Source organism: Mytilus trossulus, chromosome 4 (genome assembly GCF_036588685.1).
Source record: "Mytilus trossulus isolate FHL-02 chromosome 4, PNRI_Mtr1.1.1.hap1, whole genome shotgun sequence".
NCBI lineage: Eukaryota > Metazoa > Mollusca > Bivalvia > Mytilida > Mytilidae > Mytilus > Mytilus trossulus.
The window spans coordinates 58227575-58243670 of NC_086376.1; the positions used below are offsets into that span (position 1 = coordinate 58227575).

Below are 16096 nucleotides of genomic sequence, written 5' to 3' on the forward strand. Positions count from 1 at the left end.
GTTTAATAAAGACACACAATGAGGACATATTATGTGGGGAATTCATTAAAAACAGGTTGAATATAGCTCAGGACGTTGGCTTTGTTTTCAGAATTAATAATGAAAGACTGCATCGACCTACCATATAATAGTAGTAGTGGAGTGTATAACCTTTATCTTACAAACAATACGAAAATATCGGTATTCTGTGAAATGTCTGTAGACAATGGAGGATGGACAGTAAGCAATGTTTATTTAGAAATATTTTTCGGAAAGAAACCTTCTGTACTGTGAAGTTTTTATCTAGAATGGCCATATTTCTCGATTTCTTAGCTCATTATACTCAAATACTAATAAAAATATTTTCCCTTTATTAAGTTTTATCAAATGGAAACCGTGATTTTCTATCCATTCAAAAATACGTATCATATTGCTCAGAGTTTCCAGCGCGTTACACTTATATATGTATTTCCGTCATTTCCGTCAGTTTAAGAGTTCTGAGTAATAAATTGCCTATACTTAAGAAGCTGCAAAAGACGGGATATGTACAGCTTACAACATGTTTGTACCCTGTCACATGTTTAACATAATTACGAATCTGCACAGAACTGCATACGTTACATATATTAAATCCCATAAAACTTTATTCTAGAATTTTTAAAAATCATTTAACAAAACCCTGCATTTTGACGTATCTAAATCAATCAAAACAACCCTGCACTGTGACGTTTCGAAATCACTCAAAACAACCCTGCAATGTGACGTGTCGAATTCACTCAACACAAACCTGCAATGTGCCGTACCATATCACTCAAAATAACCCTGTACTATGACGTATCACATTCACTCAAAACAACTCCGCACTGTGTCGTTATTGGCATATACAAAAAAATCAAACTATATGATCGTCACTGATGTAGATGTAGACATAAAGCGCGTCTGAATTACATACATTTAAACCTGGTTTATCAGGTGATTTTATTTGATCGTTTGTGAACATGCTATGTATTTTTCTTTATTAAAACACAGTCTTTGAAATATTAAGTTATTTAAACGATTTCTCTGGATTATGAATAACGAATACTGTTTAAGGCGAACGCATGGCAGTCTAACACAGTTTTACATTGCTACACATTACATGTATTTGACTTTATATTGACTTTTACAGGTCGTGCAAAGAAGAACAGATGGAAAATTGGATTTCTTTAGGTTTTGGGACGATTACAAGACCGGTTTTGGTGACCTTAATGGGGATCATTGGCTAGGTTGTTAATAAGTTATATTTAAATTTAGAAATTGATACCCTCATATTCAGTCTAAATATAAACGATTAAAGAGATTGGAACCATAGATACAAATATCTAGTTTAAGTTTACGACTAATCTTCTTTTTTTAAATCCAACAGGTACCAGCAAGAAATATACATTAGACAATGAATTCAAAACGCTAGCCTTTTTGAGTGACATTACTTTAGTGTATCTGATTCATTGATATTTTAATTAACAGTCAATCTAACTATGGGAAGGATATTTGAAATATTCTGGGCATTTTTTGTTTCGGTGGTATTGATATGAATATTCGAGTTATATAATTGCTTCCATTTTTTTCACCGTTATTCCGGCTTAACCTGCCTACAGAATATGTACTCTGTCAAATTCAACTACAGGTTTATAACGAGAAAGGACACACATAGTTACTGCACAGAAATAAAGTCATATAAGAAAAACAAAATAATCAGAAAAAAAGTTTGTTTCTTTTTTGTTTAGGTAAAAACATATTGTCTCTTTCATATTTTTCTAAGTTGTTACAATCAAACATGTATGTTATTGGCGAAGTCTGTCATATTCTATCTTCATACCCTATTGCAGCAGTGTTTTTTCGTGATTATCACAACCTATTTTGTGAAGTACATATAACGTGAACATGCATATGCATAGTGTATTATATGTGTTATGTAAACGCATAACAAAGCGGGTAAATAACTACCGTTGAATGAGAAGATGATAAAAGAAAAACTAAAATGTACACGTTTATCCGATATAATTTTCCTCTTGTTCGGCAGTTTTGTTATAATGCTTTTAATCAAACCATGATTTATAGTCGTCCATCTGTGTCATATCTTGAATAAATTTAAGGGAGCTGGCTTCTCAGTTCAAAGTAATTAACCTTTCAAAACACTAGCATATATTGTAAGGGGATCAATAAAGGAATCAAAAGAGCAAACAAAATGTAAAGGTCACCGTGCTTGTTTTCGAGATCTAAGCCGTTGAAATTTTGGCGGGAAAATTTTCTCTCTTGACTTTTCATAGCTTTATCATTGACAAGTATAAGTCCTCAAACACTATTAAAAAGTAATTAAATTTTATAAGACTTTGACAGACAGCTTATCATTATACATGTAAAAAAAATATTTTCTAGACAAAAAAATATGAACCTAAGATAAAAGGAATTAAACATTTGCACAATGAAAAAGCCAGTAAAATAAGATGTTACATTATATGCATTGCCAATAATTTACAATGCGAAATTAATATACAGCAAATAATTAGATACGTATATAACAACGATTCCGTGTGTGTTACAATTCTCATTTATATACCCAGCGTGTAGAACGCCACATAAGAGGTTTTGACTATGTTTTATACAGGGTGGCAATTTTACAGTTAGTAAAATGATCAATTTAAGAAAAGTGTCAAATTTCTCCCTGTTTATGACGTAGGGTTATGATCTCTAAGATATGTCCAATCAATAAAAGCATACTTCCACAGAGTTCTGTTTTCTCAATCATTTCTCCTCTTTCCATGTCCCAGATTGTGTGATTAAAGTGTCAGGATTAATATAGTTAACCGTAAGTCAAAGGTATTACTACATTTATATAATAAGAAGTTAACATTTTGTAAGCAATACAGTAAAACTGTGTTGTCTTCTTTCAATTAAAACAAATTTATTAATGCAATTTGCGTTTTGTTTTAAGAAATAAATTCAAACGCATCCTCTCGGGAGATTCAGTTCTTTTGTAAATTTACTTTTTTTTTTTAAAACAAAACTGTTCTTATTTCATTGCTATTTGAATACAATGTCTTATCAGGAAATAACAACCTCCATGCCATCATGCAAGAAAAATCTTATACGGTACGGTTTGACCTTGAGGGTTTTGATGGAACTTCAGTGTATGCCATATATGATCATTTTAGTATAAACAGTGAAGAGACGAACTACGCCTTGAGTATATCTGGTTATCATGGAACAGCCGGTAAGATTATTTGTTTGGTTTGATGCATAATGTTTAAAAAAGAAGTCCCTGTATAACATTCGTGAAAAAATATAACATTGTGGAAATTGATATACATATTGTAGATTATGTATTTCCCACAATGTATCGTCAATATATTCCATCAGCGATTTGGATTTAAATGAGGAGGGTTTGAATGGACACTTTCATGTTAACTATATGAATATCGGTAGAATCAGAATAATTGCTTTTTCTGCATGCATCCTACAAATATTTTTTCTTTCTTACTTTGAATCTTAATTTATGATATTTTAATGATATAAAGCTTATCTTTAAAAATGTTTTGTAAAAGGTATCAATATTGTTTTAATTAGCAATAAATCAAAACAAAACTAAATATTACTGTTTGAAACATATCTACATTTGAGAAAGGAAATGGGGAATGTGTCAAAGCGACAACAACCCGCCCATAGAGCAGACAAAAGCCGAAGGCCACCAATGAGTCTTCAATGTAGCGAGAATTCCCGCATACGGAGTCGTGATTCAGCTGGCCCCCAAAAAATATGTATACCAGTACAGTGACAACGGACGTCATACGAAACTCCGAAATATACACAAGAAACCAAAATTAGAAATCATACAAGACTTACAAAGGCCAGAGGCTCCTGACTTGGGACAGGCGCAAAATTGCGGCGGGGTTAAACATGTTAATGAGATCTCAATCATCCCCCTATACCTCTAGCCAACGTAAAAAAGTAAATGCAGAACAATACGCACATTAAAACTCAGTTAAAGAGAAGTCCGAGTCCGATGTCAAAAGATGTAACAAAGAATGAAATAAAATGACAATAATACATAAATAACAACAGACTACTAGCAGTTAACTGACATGCCAGCTCCAGACCTCAATTAAACTGTTTGAAAGGTTATGTCTTCTTCATCATAAGAATATCAGGCACAATCCCTCCCGTTAGGGGTTGAGTAACATACTTTCATGTAGGCTTTTTTACCTGTTTAAATCAAACATGTGATAAAAAGGAAATTAAAAAACTTCATGTGCCACTTTTGGAGTAAAATGAGGTTCAAACTTCAGTTTTTTCCTCAAAATAATGATTTGTTGACATATTTTTCCTTTCGATAGAAAATCATAACTTTTTGTTTTCATAGATAAACACGATCTGTTTTATGTTAAATTATTTGTAATTTATGTGTTATATAAATATTGCATGAATTTGTACATTTTAGTTTTACAAATAACTCAGACGTTCATAAATGTAGGAAAAAAACCATCACTTTTTAAAAAAAAATAATTCCAAATTAATCATTTGTTTTAAAAAATGCACTTTTAACGTTTTCATGAAAATTGGTACACATAATCTTTTTACGTAATTAAACCAATCTTAATTTTAAAAAACAGGGGTCCATCAGTTTGAATTATAAAAATCAGCCGAAAACTGCATCTTTTTCCGATAAGTCATCGTTTGACGTCGCGAAAATAACAATTTACATTACCAACGCCATTACTTCCCCTGTTACTGTATCGTATGCCCTTAAGGGTTTCCTTTTCGTTATAGACAAAAATGCTGAAGATCTGAACAAAGATGGTTTAATACATTAGAAGCTTTTTTCAACATATTCGGCCATATAGGTCTGTGGTTAACAAATATTGGTGCTTTTAATCATTGAAGGGTTTGCGAAAAGATCCACGATTTTTATTGTTTATTTTAGTGGAACAACTGCACACAAACTTTCTTATCACAGGTGATTCGATACAAATATATATGGTAAAAATTTTATGTTCTCATCTTTTCACACAGGTGATTTTATGACAGATATATATGGTAAAAATGTCATGTTTTCGATTTATTTGTGGTGTGATTCGAACACAGATGTGTATGGTTAAAATGATTTTCTCTCAATCTCTTCACAGGTGATCCGATGACAGTTATGTATGGTGAAAATGTTATGTTTTCGACTCGCGACCGTCATGAAATTACAAATAAGATTTGTGCTCACGTTAAGTTGAGTGGTTGGTGGTTTCTTGTATGTACTCAAGCTAATATTAATGGCGTATATGGTGTCGGTTCAAATGCATACAGCAACTATTGGAAACCTTGGAAAGGAATTGATGGACTGAAATCTACTAAAATGATGATCAAACCGAACTGAATAAAGAGTAATAAATTAAGGAGGAGACCGACATCATAATGATAGTTTCTGACTTAAATCTAGAAATCGACAATCAGGGTTGATTGTGAACTGCATTTGATATTTTTAACTATCATGTTTTGTTTGTTCACTCATTGTTGTAAATTTTATTGAATTTTATACGAATGTCATACTATTATTTTACTTTTAAACCCTAGTTGGAAGTCGTCCGTCTGTTTCATTTCTTCGAATAAGATCCAGATATGGTGCAGATCTTTTATCTTCATTTACTTTCTCACTTTCACTTTCATTGACAGTCACTTAATTGTGAAACATATGATGATAAAAGTTCTTAATATACATGAATTAGAAATTAAAGAACTAAACAAGATGTTTATGTTTTGTTGAAAAGGGTTTGTATGAATATTGCTTTACATGAATACAAACAATAAATGGTCCAGTATGTATTGATAAGAAGAAGTCATTAGAGGTTACGACTTTAAAGCAAGCAAAATTAAAAGTAACACCGTAACACAACGATCTTTGTTTGAAATGAAGTTTGTCTAGACAAAAATATAATCTCAAGATAAAAAGAAAAAAATATTTGCACATTGAAATAGCCAGTAAAATAAGATATTACTTTATATTCATTGCCAATAATTTACAATGCGACTTAAAGTACAGGAAATAATTAAATACGTATATACCATCGATTTCGTATGTATTACAATTAATTCTAATGTATACACCTACCGCGTACAACGCCACATTAAGGGTGTTAGCTATGTTTGATACAGGATGCCGATTTTAAAGTAAATAAAAAGGTTCATTTTATTAAAAGTAGAATTTCTCCCTTATTAGAGGTTTCCCGATTTGCTACGGTAACAACCGCAGTACGAACTGTGAGCCGTCATTGAACTTTGAAAATAATTCATATATGTCCTTTTAAATGTCAATGTATGTTTCATATTGTTATAAATGTGAAAAGAAATATAAATAATCTAGAACCCACGAAGGTCATCATTCCACAACAACAATATGCGCAATATGATTGGAAAAAATAAAAACAAGACTAAAATATTTCTATCATGTTATGTAGTCTTATGTAGACGAAACGCGCGTATGGCGTACTAAATTATAATCCTTGTACCTTTGATAACTAATTATGAACAGAGCCTTACACACCGTGTGATTAATAAAATTATGACAACATATCTCATAATAATCAAATATCATTTATATATTTTGTTTCCACCTTCATCTCATATCTAAACACTGAATAAAATCGTTAGGCACATAAAAATGCTCATTTGTGAACAGTCAGACATATGTCACAGTTGATCATTGTGTAATTCTTTAAAATTAGTACAAAAATAGTTTACTATAACCATTAATAATTTTCTTTGTTCGTTCTATAAAGGACAACTAACTGTAACATGGGACTCATCTTCAATAGATTTTGATATATGCAATGTAAATATACAGGACGCCCGACGCGTACGATGCGTTCAAAATTTGTACACCGAATGTTCAAAATGTTAACGTCATGTATTCCTGCTTAGAGACGTGTTCAAAGTTTTAACGTTTGTGTTTCAAATATTAACATTTGTGTCCAGACCGTTGGACACCGGTGTTCAAATTCTGTTCTCGAAAAGAACATAGTCGTTTATCCAATTTTCTATCCTTTCAATTGGCAAATTCATCAAGGAATTCTTTTAAAGAATATAAACAGTGGGATTTCCAGTGACACCAGAACAATAGAAAAGTCACTCTTCTTATGAAAGAGATAGAAAAGGTCTAAAAACAGGAGAGACAATTTACGCATAAAACCCGATATGCATAGGGATGAATATCTCTTAAAACACAAAACCATTATATAACTTTTATACAACCACTATAAATAAAGTATATGTTAAAGCTAAATTTGTTACTATATGATTTTTTAATTGCCAAACATGCTGTAAATTGAACCACCTATTGTTCAACATTGGGGTATGTAAAAAACTGCCACATTTGACTGCATATTTTTCTTTTTTTTTGAAAAAAATATATATCAAACCTTAATAATGTAGCTCTCTGTGTATCCAATTTTTAACGTGTTCCGAAATGTAGTTTCGTCACAAGAATTTTTCAAAGTTGTGTCATTTTGTCTATATGAATGTCGGTAAATTCGTATGATCGAGCACACCGACAAGTATATCGTTGGGACAACTCGATATAATGTAATCAATATACGATTACCTAATGTGAAGTTTATCAAAATCATCATAACATAATTGATCAGCACATTATGTTTGAACAACATGAGTCCTACAATATAAGATTTTAAAGGTGCATATCATTTACATTCAACGTTTTTATTGGATTTTTTTTTACTACAATGTAACCTCGAGGTTCAATGTTGATTGTAAAAAAAAAATCCCAGAAAATGTTTGAATGATATTGTAAATGATATTAACCTTCAAATTCTTATAATATCGGAATAGAAAATATGTGATCCGAATTAACCATGCACGTGTGTTACAGAAGATTATGAACTTTTATGATGAACAGGGGTTTTTCTTAAACAATATTATTATCCCAAATTTAATGAATTTTGTTTGGCAATATTTTAATATAAACACTACATATAGCAAAGTATATATTAAATCTCAATGTATTATTATTAGGAAAAATGTTTGACTCGGTAAAAAAAAATCTCCCCCCTCCCCCCGTATTGCATGTAAAGGTTGAAACCTAAAGAATTCGCACTAACTGCCTAAAAGGGGTCCGCTCCAGTCTTGAATCATTAATTGTGTTTGTCATAAACAAAATATTGTCTCACACTGAAAGGGGCAGCCGGGCAACCTGTACAGCCCAGCTTGTCAAAACAACTAAGATTTACAAAACATTACAGACAAAAACCATCAGTTGGACAATCTTACTGGAATCTGATTATCTCTACTGATAAATAATGCAACACTTATGACACATTTAAGTTTTGGAATGATTTTATTCACAAAGAATGTTTCTCATTGGTAAACATTTCTATGCTCTTGTCTTTTCGGAGTTTATATTGGAAATTAAAAATTGCTGCATGAAAGACACAAGCTCCACATTCCTATGCATATGATTGTCATATGTATGAGAATCATTCTATAAAATATCCGTTTGATATCCTTTCAATGCATGACACTGTCTAGTGATTTTTCTACCACAATTACAAGGAAAACCTGGCTAAACTTGTGCCAAATCAACCACTTGAAGGCATCGCTATTGATGTTAAGCAAATATTTAAAGGGCCTTCCGGAACTGTTGGGTTTTATGACAGTCTTCCTTCCATACAGACCATCGCTGCAAAATAATTTGAACATTCAATTATATGATTATAATATTATTTGGCAATCCAAAGAGAACCTGAAAATATCAGACCACAATTAACAGACCCCCCCCCCCAAAAAAGCCAATTTTACTTTACAATGAAATTGAAAAAGTAGTTAGTTGCATGTCAAATCATCTTTTGGCTATCGACAACAAATAAATAAAATCTATTTTTCGTAGCATTTAACCCCCCCCCCTTTTTTTTACTGAATTTGTTCAAGGTGTGATGGTTTTACCCATTTTCAAATTTCAGTATGTCATGTTGTATATCTTTTATAAATTAGATGGATTTCTAGCAAGTTTCTACGATATTCTTTATCATTTGACAAAATACTATGCATCTGAATAAAATTGTTTACTATTTGAAAAAGCCCGCCTTCTTTCACTTTAATTTACTCCCCTTTATTTCACATAGCAACAAATATTAAAAACTGCCACATTTGACTGCATATCAATTTTTTTCCCCAAAAAAAATATATGTCAAGCGGCATAGTTAACTTTACAAATTGGAAGAAAATCAAGATGTTCCGACTATAGGTTAGTATTAAAAAAAAATAATGAAAGGATGGCAAGATTACAGGTTTGAGCCCTGACGACACTTAAAATCGAAAATTCACTTATTTACCTATCATATGAAAATACGATGATATGGTAAACTTAACAATTAATAATTTACCTGGTGCATTATCATATTCACATTACGTTGACACGTCTTAGTTCGTCTGTGTTAGCTCATTTCAAGCTCGTAAACAATGTACAACATTTTCCGCTGATCTTTACCGATTACCTCTAGTCATAAGAGCGCACTGTTTACAGGGGAGGTAATATTTTGTCACCGGTTCACGCACTGTAAATTGATACGCAGGGTGTTGATCTTATAATATTTTAGTAATTGTCAAATGTTAAACTTCCATGCTGGCATATATGTACAGTTTATGAATTTATTTCATTATTACTAGTTTTACTTATGAGTGAAATAATTATGCATATCAATGAGGACTGTTATGATAATAATGTGAAAAAAATTTGTCGATGTCATACATGTGAGGGGTATAGCTATCAACCAGTTTTAACTCTCTATTTTCATCATTGGAAAATGCATGTACCAAGTCCGGAGTATGATAGTTGTTTGACAGTGGTTTGGTGTGTATGAGCTTTTGATCTTGCTTTTGTTTAAGAGCCTTTCGGTTTTTGTTTTATTTTTATTTTACTATTCACTAAAAAGACAGAAGATTTGAAAATGTGGGCAATAAGTACATGAAAAAGCCAAAAGAAACTTCGAAAGACCTACAATTTTCAAATTTCAAAAACATATGCTCGACGTCACACTGAATTGCCAGAATTTTATTGGAAGTACATTTATAAGATACTTAGTGTAAATTAAATAATTTAGTGTATACACTTTTTTATTATGAAATTGAATACATATTATACAATATAAATCCACATTTTTACTAATAGGAATCAAAAGCAACCATTACGTGTTTATATTAATCTGTCTCCGATTGAGACAAAAAAAATATATTAACATATACGTCTGGGATTTTTAATAGTTTAAACGTTTGAGAACAGTCTCATGAAGCACGATTTATATTTTTGTTTCAACTGAACAGCAACATACAAAATTTCTTATCACAGGTGATGCAATGACAGATATGTATAGGAAAAATGTCATGTTTTAGACTCGCTACCGAGATAATGATAACTCAAAAGACTTTTGTGCTAAGGAAAAGTTGAGTGGTTGGTGGCATGCTTCATGTACGATTTCTAATTTCAATGGCATGTATGGTGTCGTTTTAAAAGAGGGACGAAAGATACCAAAGGGACAGTCAAACTCATAAATCTAAAACAAACTGACAACGCCATGGCTAAAACTGAAAAAGAGAAACAGACAAACAATAGTACACATGACACAACATAGAAAACCAAAGAATAAACAACACGAACCCCACCAAAAACTAGGGGTGATCTCAGGTGCTCTGGAAGGGTAAGCAGATCCTGCTCCACATGTTGCACCCGTCGTGTTGCTTATGTTATATCAAATCCGGTAAATAGTATAATTTGGTAGGTCACATTCATGAAAGGGAAGGGGGTAGTAGTTACGACGTAAGGAACACATCCGATATCATTTGTGGAACGGTTATTCCATAACGGTCAACTAACCGGTGATGGCGTCCGTAAAATTTACGAAGGGATGATTTCAACTGCACCATTTGAAACTCTTGGTTTAATAGCTTCCTTGTGAGCAGCAACCCTCTATCAAAAAAATCATGATTGGAAATGCAAGCACGGAAATATCTTATCAATTGGGAGATATATACCCCGTATGCAGGTGCTGCTGGAATGTGGCTACTTAGATATGTAAAGTTCACAATTGGAAAGCTGAAATCATCTCTTTTGTCGTAAAGTTTTGTTTTCAACCGACCCTCATTGTCAATTTCTAGATGTAAGTCAAGATATGAAGCCAACTGAACTGTATCTGTAGTATCTTTTTTCTCTAGTTTAATGGAATAGATGCGTTCCACATAGTTACCAAATTTTGAATTATTTAGTGAAAGAACATCATCTATATAGCGGAAAGTAGAGTTAAAGGGATACAGCAACCTTTGGAAAAGAATTATATGGACTGAGACGTAATAGAATAATGATCAAACCAAACTGAATAAAGAGGAATACGTAACGAAGAAGACCGATATCATAATGATGGTCACATTATTGATGTATACCTCTTAGGAGTCAAACATTTCTTGAATTTAACTTTTTTCTTAACCTGATTTGAAGGTAGTGTGGGAGTCTAAAATAAAAAAGATAAAATGTGTTCATACTTTGCCAAACCGTAGTATCTATTAATAAAAAAATATGTTCAAAAATAGTTTAAAAACGATAGGTCACAGCGCATTTACTCAAGCTACAGGTTGTGACAAAATGACGCATTTTGTTTGGATTATACAGAAAAAACACCATTTCTTGATTAGAAACATAACAAAACGATAGTAAAATAAATTAGGAAAAAAATGCTTTTAGACAATGTTTTGAGCATATCAAAAGAGAAGATAGGGTCACCTTTCGGTTGTTTTTTTTTACTAAAATACAAAATAGGAAATTCTATGAATAATCCTTTCAAAAAATGTACTGTTTTAGAATTACCTCCCCAGAAAATGCCAATTTAAAAACATTTAAAACAACCAAAAATAATCAATGCTTGTAAAAATAATAATATCTATAAGTTATATTTTTATAAATTTGTTCTTTTAAATTAAAATCCACATTGAATATCTGCATTCCTGCTAGACAATCTGGAACTTAGTTTCTGTGTTTTTTACAATCCAAGATGGCAGAAGACACCCAAACCACCTTAAAGTTGATGTTACTTACTGTGAGAAAGGTATTGATGAAGAAAGTTCATATAAGGTTGCACTTATCATTTAACTATTTGAAAGTATCCTGTTTTAATGACTTTGCCAATTTTCATCAGATGTTTAATGATTATGTTTTTGTCTTTAGTTTTTCGTTGTTCTTTAATGTTTCTGTTGTTTCGTTGTTTTTCTTTTATAGTTGATGTGTTTATCAAAGTTTTAGTTTGTTTACCGAATTGTTTTTCTCTCAATCGATTAATGAACTCCGAACAGCGATATTTGGCTATTCTCATGAAAAAGATTACAGTTTCACAATTTAACTTTTTTTCACTAAAGAATTTAGAGATCCAATATCATTAAATTCAACTTAAAAAAGCTATTGGTAGGCGTCAATATTAGAAATTTTAAACAAATATTTCTGTCATTTTGTCAAAATTGTGGCAGCATATTGCACTCATAACAAATGAATAACAAACAGCATGTGTACCATTTAAAAGTCTAGAAGTGTTTTAGATAAATGAAATATATTAAATGCATGACAATATGATAACATTCATTATTCTGCAGTAGTCAATATACGCATGTGAAAACAAATTTTATTGGATTAAGAGCATGGGTCTATTATTCCCAAAGCCAAAACACGTCATATTAGAATTGGTCATAAAATTGTAATACTCAAAATGTGATAGTGTTTGTGTTTTTCAGTCTATATCTCATCCGATTTCTAAGTACAGAATATTGAGTCATTGTTTATATATAGTCTCGTATGTTTTTTTTCTTCCAATTGTGGTTCATTTATATTTTAGCTGTACATTGTGTCGTCAATATTTGCTGAACTATTGAACATTATTGTTTAGGGGTCATCTGAAGCCCGCGTCCGGTGCGGCTTTTTCTCAGTGTTGGAGACCAATGTGTTGCCATTAGCTGATGTCTGCTCTTTGTTCTGGTTGGTGTCTCTTTGACTCATTCCATGTTTCGATTCTCTTTTTATCTAGTTTTCTATGTAATATTTAATCTATGTCTTTAGTTTATTTAATACAAATGAAATATATTTACAAGAATCAAAATTATTAATAGAAAATTTGATTTGTCCAAGGACAATAACTTAAACACTACTGGTATGTCCTTAACAATATTTTGTAAATATCATGAATAAATGATGGCTTGAGACCAAATGCTATCCAATTTGAGATATTATTTGTGTTTACAGTCACATATTTTTTTTAAACATATTTAATCGAACTTAATCGACACTGAGTTTCAAAATTATCCAAATGTTGTTGATATGAATAAAGGAAAATGTAGTAGACCGTTGTTCAATTGTCATAAATCCATTAAGCAAAACCAAATCCGACTAACAAACTATAACAAAAGGAAACACATCAACCAAAAATATCTAAAAAAAATATACGCCATTGGTGAGTCCTATGCAGACAGAACGCGCGTCTGGCGTACAACATTTTAAGTTTTCGATCTATGATGAGTCTATACACAGACGTACAACACAACTGACAAATAGAACAATTGTACAAAAAAGTATAACAAAAATACCGAAGTCCAGGGAAAATAAGCTGATGTTAATAAAAACTGACAAAATCAAACGATGTCCATATTCCTAACTCGGTACAGGAATTTTCAAAAAAATACTGGTGGAACAAATCTTGTTTGATAGCTAGCTTAACTTTCCACTGGTATTGTAGTAATGTACATTGCCAATATTTGGTGACCAACTACACATACTTAAAAGGTTTATAACACAATAATTGGGAGCCGCCCCAAAACAGTGTAAACATATATTACAGACATACAACACAAACAGAAGGGTAAACAAAATAGAAGAAAAAAACCACTGTAAAAACATGTTTGTCCGAATTGCATCTCAGGACCAACCTGTAACAGGAAAGATAAAAGGTCAATATTCCACCAGTAGGAAGGGAAATGAAAAAAATCACTTCAAATGTCATACAACCAATATAAACACAAAAACACTTAGACAAATAATGGGAAAACTATGACAAAACACTTGCTCATACAAATAAATCTAAAACAGACGCCAACCTCTTTTTAAGTTGTTGATTGTGCATAAAGTATGAAGAATACACTCTCTTTATTTATCAAATATAAAATTAGAAATATATATAAAGTCAAGGGTAAAAATAATGAAAAAAACACTATAAATTGCATATGAAATGTGTTTACTATTACTGGACGAGCAGTTTATGCTTTTCTCAAATAAAAGGAACGGTGATTTTTAGTAAAGTTACAGGAATTCTAAGAAGAACACATTGATGATAATACGCTATGACAGTACGAACTTCTGTCTGAACACCGATATTCATTTTTGTATGTTGTCGACCAATAGTTTAAATCTCGCAATTGTTCTTTGAATTTTGGTACACATATTATCCTAAACTTATACAAAATTCGATCGGTTATGTCTTAAAAAAGTGAAAAGAATATATTTGTTAATTAGATAAAAAAAAATTAACGCACTATAAATCAAATTTCTATTGGTCTTAATTATCTTAACTCGTTATCCTAAAATGCAATGCATTATATATGTTATATAAGATGATTAATTCTTTACAATAACATTACATAACAGATTCATAAGATTCCATAATATCGATTGACTAGGGCATTATATATATAATGTCGACATACAAGTGTGAGGTTTAGCACTATAAAACCAGGTTTAGTCAACATTTTTTTTTAAATGCCTGTACAAAGTCAGGGATATGACTGTTGTTGACCATTCGTTTGATGTGTTTGCCATGTGAATATGCCATTGGATTTGGGACTTTCAATTTTGAATTTTCCTCGAAGTTCAGTATATTTGTGATTTTACTTTTTCTTTTACTGCACGTACTTCCGTGACTACATCAAAACATATATATAGATTAATAAAACTTTATTTCAAAAGCAATACAACTCATAAGCATTACAGAATATTCATTAAGTGATAATACACATATACATAAACAGTATTAGATAACGAATAATGCCAACATACAATAGTTTAATAAATAAATAACAGTAGTATACCGATGTATTAAATTCATACATCGATAGAGAAAAAATAAATCCGGGTTACAAACTAAAACTGAGGGAAACATATCAAATCTAAGAGAACTACGACACAACAGAAACACATTATAATGTAAAACACACAGAAACGAAATATTTTATAACAATGGCCATTTTCCTGACTTGGTTCAGGGCATTTTAAGAAAAACAATGGTGGGTTGAACCTGGTTAATAACAGTGGCGGATCATGGTTCAAACCATTAATATATTTCGATGTTTCGGCAACAAACCAAATTTACCTTAATTATTGGTTTCTTTTACATTTTGTACTGTAAATAACTGAAGTTTTCAGACTGAAGGGTTTCTCTAATGGTATTGTTTTATATATCTTTCACGTACATCTTCATATTTCCTACATTTGAAATAAAACGATTCGCACCTTCAATTAATTTATCGTTGCGCTTTGAACGATAAAAAAACAAGCAAAAGGCTCGTTTTAAATTAAGACATATCATTCTATGTGTCTCTGATGTAACTCGGTTTTTCATGGTAGTAGCCTTTTTTGGGGGTAGTTTTGTAGGGTGCAAAAGTGTTGAGCATTCCCACATTATTAGTATGAAGCGATTTCTAGTTTCAAATTAAATGTGTGTTCGTCCCGCCTTTACACACAAAAATACCGCAAGCATTCAATTCTTTACAACTTACTTTAGTCTCTACTGTCATTAACTTACAGGTTGATAAAAATAACTTTAAATTACAGAGATGGTAAAATTATTTTTTTATTGGAACGGACTGTTTCATTTACGTTGTAACTAATTTATCCTTGTAGTCTCAATATAGGTAGAACACCAGATGATGAATGTCTAAAATCATCTAATTTTCTTTACCTTATTAGTCAACATTTGACATGAATTTAGTGACAGGAATATCTCTGTTTAAGTGTTATATCCATCGCTTTACCTGTCAAACTTCATCTGGTTACCAAATATTGAAT

The 16096-nt window shown here is 31.4% G+C and overlaps 2 long non-coding RNA genes across 2 annotated transcripts; one reads left to right on the forward strand and one right to left on the reverse strand.

The window, feature by feature from the left end:
- Nucleotides 1–1152: 1152 nt before the first annotated feature.
- Nucleotides 1153–5330, forward strand: LOC134714029 (uncharacterized). Its single transcript, XR_010106471.1, has 3 exons — nt 1153–1244; nt 3068–3232; nt 5142–5330. It is a non-coding gene; the product is annotated as an uncharacterized LOC134714029 (long non-coding RNA).
- Nucleotides 5331–8331: 3001 nt separating this feature from the next.
- LOC134714030 (uncharacterized) lies at nt 8332–9552 on the reverse strand. The gene is made up of 2 exons (XR_010106472.1): nt 9396–9552; nt 8332–8692 (listed from the first exon to the last, which is right to left on the reverse strand). It is a non-coding gene; the product is annotated as an uncharacterized LOC134714030 (long non-coding RNA).
- Between the last annotated feature and the right edge of the window lie 6544 nt (nt 9553–16096).